A 13,022-nucleotide genomic window follows, 5' to 3' on the forward strand; every position below is an offset into this window, starting at 1 on the left:
GGATGTGGAGAAATAGGAACACTTTTACACTGTTGATGGGACTGTAAACTAGTTCAACCCTTGTGGAAGTCAGTGTGGTGATTCCTCAGGGATCCAGAACTAGAAATTCCATTCGACCCTGCCATCCCATTACTGGGTATATACCCAAAGGACTATAAATCATGCTGCTATAAAGACACATGCACACGTATGTGTATTGCGGCATTATTCACAATAGCAAAGACTTGGAACCAACCCAAACGTCCAAGAATGATAGACTGGATTAAGAAAATGTGGCACATATACACCATGGAATACTATGCAGCCATAAAAAATGATGAGTTCACATCCTTTGTAGGGACATGGATGAAATTGGAAATCATCATTCTCAGTAAACTATCACAAGAACAAAAAACCAAACACTGCAGATTCTCACTTATAGGTGGGAATTGAACAATGAGAACACATGGACACAGGAAGGGGAACATCACACTTCAGGGACTGTTGTGGGGTGGGGGAAGGGGGGAGGGATAGCATTGGGAGATATACCTAATGCTAGATGACGAGTTGGTTGGTGCAGCGCACCAGCATGGCACATGTATACATATGTAACTTATCTGCACGTTGCGCACATGTACCATAGAGCCTAAAGTATAATAATAATAATAATAATAATAATAATAATAATAAAAAGAAAAAAAAAAAGGAAAATGAGTGGCTTTACCTTACTCCTAACCTATATGAAATGTGAATTTCTTCTTTTGACCAAACTATTTAGTATTCTGTAGTTGTTTAACACACACTTAAAAGGTCTTATTGGGGGAGGTTCTTGCAGATTCCCAAGGAAATATCAGAAAGGCAAAATGGCCAGCATTATCCATTTGCTTTTTTGGATTTACTGGGTGAATAGCACTTTCCTTACATAGGTTTCTGGTTTCAGGTTTTTCATACTGAGAACATTGAGATTTCAGTTGGAAGACTCCCTGAAATCTTATGAGTAGCATACTCCAACCACCCTCTAATAGCTGGCTTGTTTGTATAGGCAGAATGATTCATTTCTCCATTTTACATGGCTAGATGTTTTCTGGAAGATCTTAGAATTGTTTGCCTCATTTACTGGGAAAAATCAGATAGGAAGTGGCTTTTAGGGACACTTTTACTTGGAAAGTTACAACACTAGTGCAACAAGTCTTAATACATTTAATATTTGCTTGCTGAAAAGCAATGTCATAAAGTCAAATAAAATTAAACATATTTTGGATTGTATTCCAAGATGGCAGAATAGGAACAGCTCTGGTCTGCAGCTCCCAGCACGATTGACACAGAAGGCAGGTGATTTCTGCATTTCCAACTGAGGTACCTGGTTCACCTCATTGGGACTGATTGGACAGTGGGTGCAGCCCATGGAGGGCGAGCTGAAGGAGGGTGGGACATCACCTCACCCAGGAAGCTCAAGGGGTCGGGGATTTCCCTCTTCTAGCCAAGGAAAGTGATGACAGACAGAAAATGGAAAAAAGGGACACTCCTGCCCAAATACTGCACTTTTCCAACGTAGCAAATGGCACACCAGGATATTATATCCTGTGCCTGGCTGGGCGGGTCCCACACCCACAGAGCCTTGCTCACTGCTAGCACAGCAGTCTGAGATCGACCTGTGAGGCAGCAGCCTGGCTGGGGAAAGGCCTTCTGCCATTGCTGAGGCTTGAGTAGGTAAACAAAGTGGCCAGGGAAGCTCGAATTGGGTGGAGCCCACCAGATCTCAGCAAGTCTGGCTGCCTCTGTAGTCACCACCTCTGGGGGCAGGGCATAGCTGAACAAAAGGCAGCAGAAACTTCTGCAGAATTAAATGTCCCTGTCTGACAGCTCTGAGAAGAGCAGTAGTTCTCCCGGCACAGTGTTTGAGCTCGGAGAACGGACAGACTGCCTTCTTAAGTGGGTCCCTGACCCCCGTGTAGCCTAACTGGGAGACACATCCCAGTAGGGGTAGACTGACTCGTCATACAGGCAGGTGCCATTCTGGGATGAAGCTTCCAGAGGAAGGATCAGGCAGCAATATTTGCTGTTCTGCAATATTTGCTGTTCTGCAGCCTCCACTGGTGATACCCAGGCAAACAGGGTCTGAAGTGGACCTCCAGCAAACTCCAACAGACCTACAGCTGAAGGATCTGGCTGTTAGAAGGAAAACTAACAAAGAGAAAGCAATAGCATCAACATCAACAAAAAGGACATCCACACCAAAACCCCATCTGTAGGTCACCAACATCAAAGACCAAATGTAGGTAAAACCAGAAAGTTGGGGAGAAGCCAGAGGAGAAAAGCTGAAAATTCTAAAATTCTAAAAACCAGAGCACCTCTTCTCCTCCAAAGGATCACAGCTCCTTGCCAGCAGCGGAACAAAGCTGGATGGAGAATGACTTTGATGAGCTGACAGAAGTAGGTTTCAGAAGGTCGGTAATAACAAACTTATCTGAGCTAAAGGAGGATGTTTGAACCCATCGCAGGGAAGCTAAAAATGTTGAAAAAAGATTAGACAAATGGCAAACTAGAACGAGTTAGAATGGCACAAGAACTACGTGATGCATGCACAAGCTTCAATAGCCAATTTGATCAAGTAGAAGAAAGGGTATCAGTGATTGAAGACCAAATTAATGCAATAAAGTGAGAAGAGAAGTTTAGAGAGAAAACAGTAAAAAGAAACAAACAAAGCCTCCAATAAATATAAGACTATGGGAAAAGACCAAATCTACATTTGATTGGTGTACCTGAAAGTGATGGAGAGAATGGAACCAAGTTGGAAAACACTCTTCAGGACATTATCCAGGAGAACTTCCCCAACCTAGCAAAGCAGTCCAACATTCAAATTCAGGAAATAGAGAGAACACCACAAAGATACTCCTTGAGAAGAGTGACCCCAAGATACATAACTGTCAGATTCACCAAGGTTGAAATGAAGGAAAAAAATGTTAAGGACAGCCAGAGAGAAAGGTCAGGTTACCACAAAGGGAAGCCCGTCAGGCTAACAGCGGATCTCTCGGCAGAAACTCTATGAGCCAGAAGAGAGTGGGGGCCAATATTCAACGTTTTTAAAGAAAAGAATTTTCAACCCAGAATTTAATATCCAGCCAAACTAATCTTCATAAGTGAAGAATAAATAAAATCCTTTACAGACAAGCAAATGCTGAAAGATTTTGTCACTACCAGGCCTGCCTTACAAGAGCTCCTGAAGGAAGCAGTAAACATGGAAGGGAACAACCAGTATCAGCCACTGCAAAAACATGCCAAATTGTAAAGATCATCCATGCTAGGAAGAAACTGCATCAACTAACGGGCAAAAAAACCAGCTAACATCATAATGACAAGATCAAATTCACACATAACAATATTAATCTTAAATGTAAATGGGCTAAATGCCCCAGTTAAGACACAAACTGGCAAGTTGGATAAAGAGTCAAGACACATCAGTGTGCTATATTCAGGAGACCCATCTCACGTGCAGAGACACACACAGGCTCAAAATAAAGGGATGGAGGAAGATCTACCAAGAAAATGGAAAGCAGAAAAAAGCAGAGGTTGCAATCCTAGTCTCTGATAAAACAGATTTAAACCAATAAAAATCAAAAAAGGCAAAGAAGGCCATTATATAATGGTAAAGGGATCAATTCAAGAAGAGCTAACTATCCTATATATGCAACCAATATAGGAGCACCCAGATTCATAAAGCAAGTCCTTAGAGACCTACAAAGAGACTTAGACTCCCACACAATAGTAATGGGAGACTTTAACACCCCACTGTCAATATTAGACAGATCAATGAGACACAATGTTAACAAGAATATCCAGGACTTGCACTCAATTCTGCACCAAGCAGACCTAATAGACATCTACTGAACTCTCCACCCCAAATCAACAGAATATACATTCTTCTCAGCACTACATCGCACTTATTCCAAAACTGATCACATAGTTGGAAGTAAGGCACTCCTCAGCAAATGTAAAACAACAGAAATCACAACAAACTGTCTCTCAGACCACAGTGCAATCAAATTAGTACTCAAGATTAAGAAACTCACTCAAAACCACACAACTTGGAAACTGAACAACCTGCTCCTGAATGACTACTGGGTAAATAACAAAATTAAGCCAGAAATAAAGATGTTCTTTGAAACCAATGAGAACAAAGACACAACATACCAGAATCTCTGGGACACATTTAAAGCAGTGTGTAGAGGGAAATTTATAGCACTAAATGCCCACAAGAGAAAGCAGGAAAGATCTAAAATTGACACCCTAACATAACAGTTAAAAGAACTAGAGAAACAAGAGCAAAAACATTCAAAAGCTAGCAGAAGGCAAGAAATAACTAAGATCAGAGCAGAACTGAAGGAGATAGAAACACAAAAAAACCCTTCAAAAAATCAATGAATCCAGGAGCTGGTTTTTTTGAAAAGATCAACAAAATTGATAGATTGCTAGCAAGACTAACAAAGCAGAAAAGAGATAAGAATCAAAGAGACGCAATAAAAAATGATAAAGGGGATATCATCACCAATCCCACAGAAATAAAAACTACCATCAGAGAATAGTATAAACACCTCTACGCAAATACACTAGAAAATCTAGAAGAAAGGGATAAATTCCTGGACACATACACCCTCCGAAGACTAAACCAGGAAGAAGTTGAATCCCTGAATAGACCAATAACAGGTTCTGAAATTGAGGCAATAATTAACAGCCTACCAACCAAAAAAAGTCCAGGAAAAGAAGGATTCACAGCCGAATTCTACCAGAGGTATAAAGAGGAGCTGGTACCATTCCTTCTGAAATTTTCCAATCAATAGAAAAAGAGGGAATCCTCCCTAACTCATTTCATGAGGCCAGCATCATCCTGATACCAAAGCCTGGCAGAGACACGAGAAAAAAAGAGAATTTTAGACCAATATCCTCGATGAACATCAATGTGAAAATCCTCAATAAAATACTGGCAAACTGAATCCAGCATCACCTCAAAAAGCTTATCCACCATGATCAAGTCAGCTTCATCCCTGGGATGCAAGACTGGTTCAACATACACAAATCAATAAATGTAATCTATCACATAAACAGAACCAATGACAAAAACCACATGATTATCTCAATAGACACAGAAAAGGCCTTCGACATAATTCAACAGCACTTCATACTAAAAACTCTCAATAAATGAGGTATTGATGGAATATATCTCAAGTTAATAAAAGCTATTTATGACAAACCCACAGCCAATATCATACTGAATGGGCAAAAACTGGAAGCATTCCCTTTGAAAACTGGCATAAGACAGGGATGCCCTCTCTCACCACTCCTATTCAACAGAGTGTTGGAAGTTCTGACCAGGGCAATCAGGCAAGAGAAAGAAATAAAGTGTATTCAATTAGGAAAAGAGGAAGTCAAATTGTCCCTGTTTGCAGATGACATGATTGTATATTTAGAAAACCCCATCGTCTCAGCCCAAAATCTCCTTAAACTGATTTGCAACTTCAGCAAAGTATCAGGATACAAAATCAATGTGCAAAAACCACAAGCATTCTTATACACCAATAATAGACAAACAGAGAACCAAATCATGAGTAAACACCCATTCACAATTGCAATTGCTACAAAGAGAATAAAATACCTAGGAATCCAACTTACAAGAGATGTGAAGGACCTCTTCAAGAAGAACTGCAAACTACTGCTCAACGAAATAAAAGAGGACACAAACAAATGGAAGAACATTCCATGCTCATGGATAGGAAGAATCAATATTGTGAAAATGGCCATACTGCCCAAGGTAATTTATAGATTCAATGCCAACCCCATCAAGCTACCAATGACTTTCTTCACAGAATTGGAAAAAACTACATTAAAGTTCCTATGGAACCAAAAAAGAGCTCATATAGCCAAGACAATCCTAAGCCAAAACAACAAAGCTGGAGGCATCATGCTACCTGACTTCAAACTACACTACAAGACTACAGTAACCAAAACAGCATGGTACTGGTACCAAAACAGATATATAGACCAATGGAACAGAACAGAGGTCTCAGAAATAACACCACACATCTACAACCATCTGATCTTTGACAAACCTGACAAAAAGAAGCAATGGGGAAAGGATTCCCTATTTAATAAATGGTGCTGGGAAAACTGGCTAGCCATATGTAGAAAGCTGAAACTGGATCCCTTCCTTACACCTTACAGAAAAATTAATTCAAGATGGATTAAAGACTTAAATGTTAGACCCAAAACCATAAAAACCCTAGAAGAAAACCTAGGCAATACCATTCAGGACATAGGCATGGGCAAGGACTTCATGTCTAAAACACCAAAAGCAATGGCAACAAAAGCCAAAATTGACAAAGGGGATCTAATTAAACTAAAGAGCTTCTGCACAGCAAAAAAAAAAAAAAAAACTACCATTAGAGTGAACAGGCAACCTACAGAATGGGAGAAAATTTTTGCAATCTATCCATCTGACAAAGGGCTAATATCCAGAACATACAAAGAACTTAAACAAATTTACAGGAAAAAAACAAACGACCCCATCAAAAAGTGGGCAAAGGATATGAACAGACACTTCTCAAAAGAAGACATTTATGCACCCAACAGACACATGAAAAAATGCTCATCATCACTGGTCATCAGAGAAATGCAAATCAAAACCACAATGAGATACCATCTCACACCAGTTAGAATGGCAATCATTAAAAAGTCAGGAAACAACAGGTGCTGGAGAGGATGTAGAGAAATAGGAACGCTTTTACACTGTTGTTGGGAGTGTAAACTAGTTCAACCATTGTGGAAGATAGTGTGGCAATTCCTCTAGGATCTAGAACTAGAAATATCATTTGACCCAATGACCCCATTATTGGGTATATACACAAAGGATTATAAATCATGCTACTATAAAGACACGTGCACACGTATGTTTATTGTGGCACTATTCACAATAGCAAAGACTTGGAACCAACCCAAATGTCCATCAGTGATAGACTGGATTAAGAAAATGTGGCACATATACACCATGGAATACTATGCAGCCATAAAAAAGGATGAGTTCATGTCCTTTGCAGGGACATGGACGTAGCTGGAAACCATCATTCTGAGCAAACTATCACAAGGGCAGAAAACCGAACACCGCATGTTCTCACTCATAAGTGGGAATTGAACAATGAGAACACTTAGACACAGAGCAGGGAACATCACACCCCAGGGCCTTTCGGGGGTGGAGGGCAAGGGGAGGGATAGCATTAGGAGAAATACCTAATGTAAATGACGAGTTAATGGGTGCAGCAAACCAACATGGCACATGCATACCTATGTAACAAACCTGCAGGTTGTGCACGTGTACCCTAGAACTTAAAGTATAATTTAAAAAAATAAAAATAAAAGAGGTCAAAAAAAATTAAACATGTTTTACTTTTTTCCTCACAAGAACATAAAAATTATGGAGGGGAACTTAACAGGGAATTTTAAAAAGGTAACACGATTTTTCCTTTGAGTAGTCCTTGGGTAGAATAGTTTGCACTTTTTGTTTGTTTCTTTGAACTGGGATTTTGGTCTAAAGTTTTGTTTGTTTCTAGTATCTGCTTCTGCCTCCCCCTCTATCAGATCGGCTTCCTCCACTGCCACCACCTCTTGGTGCTCCACGGCCTGAATTGCTGTAGGAATCACGTGGAGGATTTCCATAGAAGGGGGAAGCCCTCTTTCTTGTCTGCCAACCCGACCACGACCACTTGATTAGAGATGACTTCGGCTGCTTGAGTAACTGTCTTGACTTCCACCATATCTGTCACGTGAACTGCTATAATCATCGCTTCCACCATAAGATGGGGGGAGGGCCTGCTGTAGATGGAGCACTACGTGAGTTACCATAACTTTCATATGAATCTCTGTAGGAACCTCCAGTTGGATGATCTGAATAGTCATGATCACGACTATATCCATCTCTATCGCTATAGCCTCTTCATGGATAGTCATCACATGAACTGAAATGACCGTAATCACGGTAAGTACAGTCTCGTGGTGGTGGTGCATAACCTCTTGTATCACGAGAACTTGGGTAATCTCTGCTTGAAGAGCTGTCTTTTGTAGAATACCCATCATCTCTTGAGGGCAAATAAACATCTCTATGAGAGGGCAGCTGTTCCCTTCCAGGTGGACCTCCCTAACTATCTCTTCCACGTGACACAGGAGCTCTTCCTCCCATTCCACAGCTGCTGTGAACTGGTCCTGAAGGTGCAGATCTTTTAGGAGGAGGACCCCCACTTCTTGGTGGTGGTCCTCTTTTTACTGGGAGTGGTCCCCTGAAAGAACTTATGTTAAAATTCATGGACTATCCACCATCATCCATGTGTCTTCTCCATGAGGGAGGTCCCCTGTTTCCTCCACTTCCTCCTCTAAGACCTTTTGGAGGGCCTCTACTTCTTGGAGGTGGAGGCAGTCCACGTCTACCACTTTCAAATGATGGTTTGGTGGCTTGTTCCACCTTGATGGCTTTTCATCTAATGACTTTCCATTCATGTCTCTGGCTGCATCCTTAGCGTCTGCTGGGTTTTCAAAGGTGACAAAAGCAAATCCTCTTGATTTGTTGGTTTCACTGTCTTTCATCAAGAGTGCTTCCATTATTCGTCCATATTTGCCAAATACTGCTTCAAGAGCTTTCTTATTTGTTTCCTTATTAAGTCCACCAATGAAGAACTTTCCTGGACGATCTGCTTCAACTTTTTTTTTTTTTTTTTGCCCGTGAGTCAGAGGGGTGACAGTGGGTTCAAGCTCCAACAAGCTCGCCGACAGGGGCTTCCTAGCAGCTTATCACCAGTGGCGGCTGCCGGGTCTGAGGACCAAACCGCAAAGCCGCTAGCACTACTGTGCAACCGTGAATTGTTAAACTCTTTCCTGAAAAGTAGAGAAGAAGAAATTATATTTAAAAACTCACCCCTCGGCCAGGCGCAGTGGCTCACACCTGTAATCCCAACACTTTGGGAGGCCAAGGTGGGCAGATCACGAGGTCAGGAGTTGGAGACCAGTGTGGCCAATATGGAGAAATCCCCTCTCTACTAAAAATAAAAAAATTAGCCCAGCCTGGTGGCGGGAGCCTGTAGTCCCAGCTACTTGGGAGGCTGAGACAGAAGAATCATTTGAACCTGGGAGGCGGAGCTTGCAGTGAGCCAAGACCACGCCATTGCACTATAGCCTGAGAGACAGAGCTAGACTCTGTCTCAAAAAAAAAAAAAAAAAAAAAAAAAAAGACTCAGCCCCAGCCCTCTTTGTTCTCCCAAAAAGAGGAAAACTTTGGGCTCTATTTTTATGGACTACTGGGGAAATAAATTAAGCTACTGGAGCTTGCACCAAGAATGATAAAAGGGGAAACAAGCTTACCTTTCAGGAGTGGGAAGAGCTGAAACCTGGCAGCACGGAGAAAGAATCTTACCGTAACGGGCACTATTCAAGTGTGTGAGAGCTGTGTACTATATTGTCTTTGCCAGCTGGTCACCTAGTCTTTCCTGGAGTGAAAAATCTCCCACTGCCCTACCCATCTACCTCTGCCTACTCTCTGTGGATATGCTCCAGCTCTCATAATTGAAAAGAGGCCTGGTAGGGTGTAAGGGTAACCTCTTTTTGCTGAGGGCTGAACTAAGGGAAACCTACAGGTATGTTCATTGAGATTTCAAACCTTTTTTATGCCTGATGGCTAAATATAGTTGACAGAATAACACAGCAGAAAGATTGAAGTCAGACTAACCTGGCCTTGAAAGCTGGCTCTGTCCTTTACTACTGTGTGCCTTTTCCTCTAAGTTTCATAGTAGCCGTGATGATTAAATAATATGTGTAAAGTATTGAGAACAGTGCCTGGTATGTAGCAACTACTGCATAGTTGTTAGCTTTTATTATTGCTTCTCTTTATGTAGTGTTATGGATTGAATATTTGTAGCTCTTCAAAATATGTATGTTGAAATCCTAGCCCCCAATGCAATGATAATAGACAATGGGGCCTTTGGGAGGTGATTGGACCATGAGGATGCAGCCCTCGTGAATGGGATTAGTGCCCTTATAAGAGAGACCTCAGAGAGCTCCCTTGCCCCTTCCACCATGTGAGGACACAGGGAGAAGACAGCAGTCTATGAACCAGGAAGCAGGCCCTTACCAGACACCGAATCTGCCAGCATCTTGATCTAGAACTCCTCAGCCTTCAGAACTGTGAGAAATAAATGCTGTTTAAGCCACCCAGCCTATGGTATTTTTGTCATAGCAGCCTGAATGGACTAAGACACGAAGAATCCATAAATCAGTAAGAATTTTATTTTGGGTCTTTGTCAATCTTAATTATAACCCTACATTGATGGGAGACTAAGAATTAAATGAGTAAATAAAAGCTGGTGTATTTGTTACACCATGTTTTACATGTAGAAGTCACAGCATAGTTTGAAAAATGAGATTTTCACATACAGGACATGACTATATATGAGTAAATGACTTATAAATAAAATATTACATCATGTAGTTTTTTCTCTAGCCTTTTATATAATTATAACCCATATAAAGTTGCCACACTCTCACTCCTGGACAAGAGTCATTTAAACCCAAGCAGAGTTTGGCAGACCATTCCAAGCTACTGTGTGACAAACTGCTCCTACCTCAAAAGTTTAGTTTTTAAACTCTGGCATTCCAGCCTGTCCCTGCCTTTGGTCTTATTTGATATCCATTATCAGACAAATTACCAGATGCTTATTTGTGTCTATCTGACTCAAGCTTAAGTCTCCTCAGATCTTTTGAATATCAATCTATATTGTGATTTATCATGACCGAAGGTTTTACCCAAATACAAATTCTATCCCTCCAAGTGATTAAGTGATTTCAGATTGGAGGCATCGGCTGCACACTTCCCCCAGTTTTTCTTCCTATTTAAAGCTCTGCATCACCTTGTCTTCCTAAAGTTCTGCCCCTATAGGTAGCATTCAAGAATCTACAAAATCTATACTTATTTGAGAAGTAGGGTAAATTTTTTATTGAAGGTTAACACACATACAAAAACAGAAAACTGCACAAAATGTAAGTGTACAGCTTTATAGCTTTTTACAAAATGAACACTCCTGTGTAACCTGTACCCAGATTAAGAAACAGTTGCAATCCCTCTCCTTTTTCCTATTGGAGACCTACTAGTTTAATTTGATCTGCTTCTTATTAACCTTCCATAAATAAAATTAAACAATACTGACTTGTCTTTATCTGACTTTTTTGCTCAATACTATGTTTGTGAGATTCATTCATATTTTTGCAGATGGCTATAGTTCTTTTATTATTTCTGTTACTATATGTATTTCTTTACTTGATATAACACAGTTTATTTACCCATCTTATTATTAATGAGTATTTGGGTTGAGTCTAGTTTTTTGGTTATTAGAAATGTTGTTATAACACACTTGCCTGAGTCTTTTGGCAAATATCTAAACATTTCTGTTGCTTATGTACCGATAAGTGAGATGGCTGGTTCATATGATTTGCAAATGTTCAACTTTAATAGATACTGCCACCCAGTTTTTCAAAGTGGTTGCAACAATGTACCTACCATGCTTGGTATTGCAGAGCCCTTTTATTAGGTTGGTGCAAAAGTAATTGCGGTTTCTGCCATTAAAAGTAAGGGCAAATAAGTACAATTCCTCATAATAAATTTCCTCATTTATGCTATACAGCTCACCTGCCTCCCACTGTATTGAGACAGTTTTTGGCTTCCCATCCCCACCTTCTATCCCTACATTCCCTGTGCTAATAAGTATTTACATTAAACTTAAATTCACCCCTCTGGTACTACCTGATATGCACTATCATCAGTAAAGAAATGGCACTACACACTGTATAGTCTTCTTAGACTTCTCATAGTTAACTTTTCTTAACTTGGAGCTATCTGATAGTAACAATCATAGATATGTAGTCACAGACACACACACACAAACACACACACATACACACAAACCCCTGGTGCTAGTAGGTGAAAAGTACAAATTTTATACACCTTTTATTTCAAAAAAGATCATGCTATATTAGATCCTAAAATATAAAGAACCTTTTAAAATGACTAAAAACAAAGTGAATGGGAATAAGATAGCAATATTAGAGACTTACTTCTTCACAGCAAGAAGTATGACTTCGGTGCCATAATATTGGAAACATGATAGAGTGAAGATTAAAGTGTAATGCAAGTGTATGATATTGAGTCCCTCTAAGATCTGCTTCTTATTAAATTTACCCAAAAGAGAATTCACTCACGTTCTTCTTCCTAAATGTAGTTCCTTTTACTAGAAAAGAGATCATATGAATTCTTAGGCATTCAATTTCCCGCTAAAGCATTTCTCAGTGCTAAATTCAACTTTTTCCAAATGCAGAGGATAGATAAGACACTTCAAAGAAAGCACTTCAGGTAAGACATTGCATTTTCTTCAAACCCACCCCCATGTTCACACATTCTTTTTTATGTAAGTGTTTGAGCACCTATTTAATACACATAGAATTATGAAGAAAAAAGTGGAGGATTATAACGTTCCTGTTTCAATGTTCTTATGGCTTATAAAAAATAAATAATAGGCCGGGTGGGTTGGCTCACAACTGTAATCCCAGCACTTTGGGAGGCCGAGGCGGGTGGATCACGAGGTCAGGAGATTGAGACCATCCTGGCTAACACGGTGAAACCCCGTCTGTACTAAAAATACAAAAAATTAGCCAGGCGTGGTGGCAGGCACCTGTAGTCCCAGCTACTCAGGAGGCTGAGGCAGGAGAATGGCGTGAACCTGGGAGGTGGAGCTTGCAGTGAGCCAAGATTGCTCCACTGCACTCCAGACTGGGAAAGAGAGTGAGACTCTGTCTCAAAAAAAAAAAAAAAAAAGAAGAAATAAGTAATAAATATTATTTAAATTTATTTATTTGTAACCCCCAGCTTTTCTCTATAAAGAAAAGATATCCTTAGTTTTCTATCTCTTTTGGATAAAGAACCCTATTCTTTACTTGAAACTATATTAACTACGCAAAGAAAT

The 13,022-nt window shown here is 40.2% G+C and overlaps 1 pseudogene; it reads right to left on the reverse strand.

Moving 5' to 3' along the window:
• Positions 1-7,410: 7,410 nt before the first annotated feature.
• The window catches only part of LOC112133037 (RNA-binding motif protein, X chromosome-like), an 89,480-nt pseudogene continuing 83,868 nt past the window's right edge, over positions 7,411-13,022 (reverse strand).

This window comes from Pongo abelii, chromosome 3, assembly GCF_028885655.2.
Source record: "Pongo abelii isolate AG06213 chromosome 3, NHGRI_mPonAbe1-v2.0_pri, whole genome shotgun sequence".
Lineage (NCBI taxonomy): Eukaryota > Metazoa > Chordata > Mammalia > Primates > Hominidae > Pongo > Pongo abelii.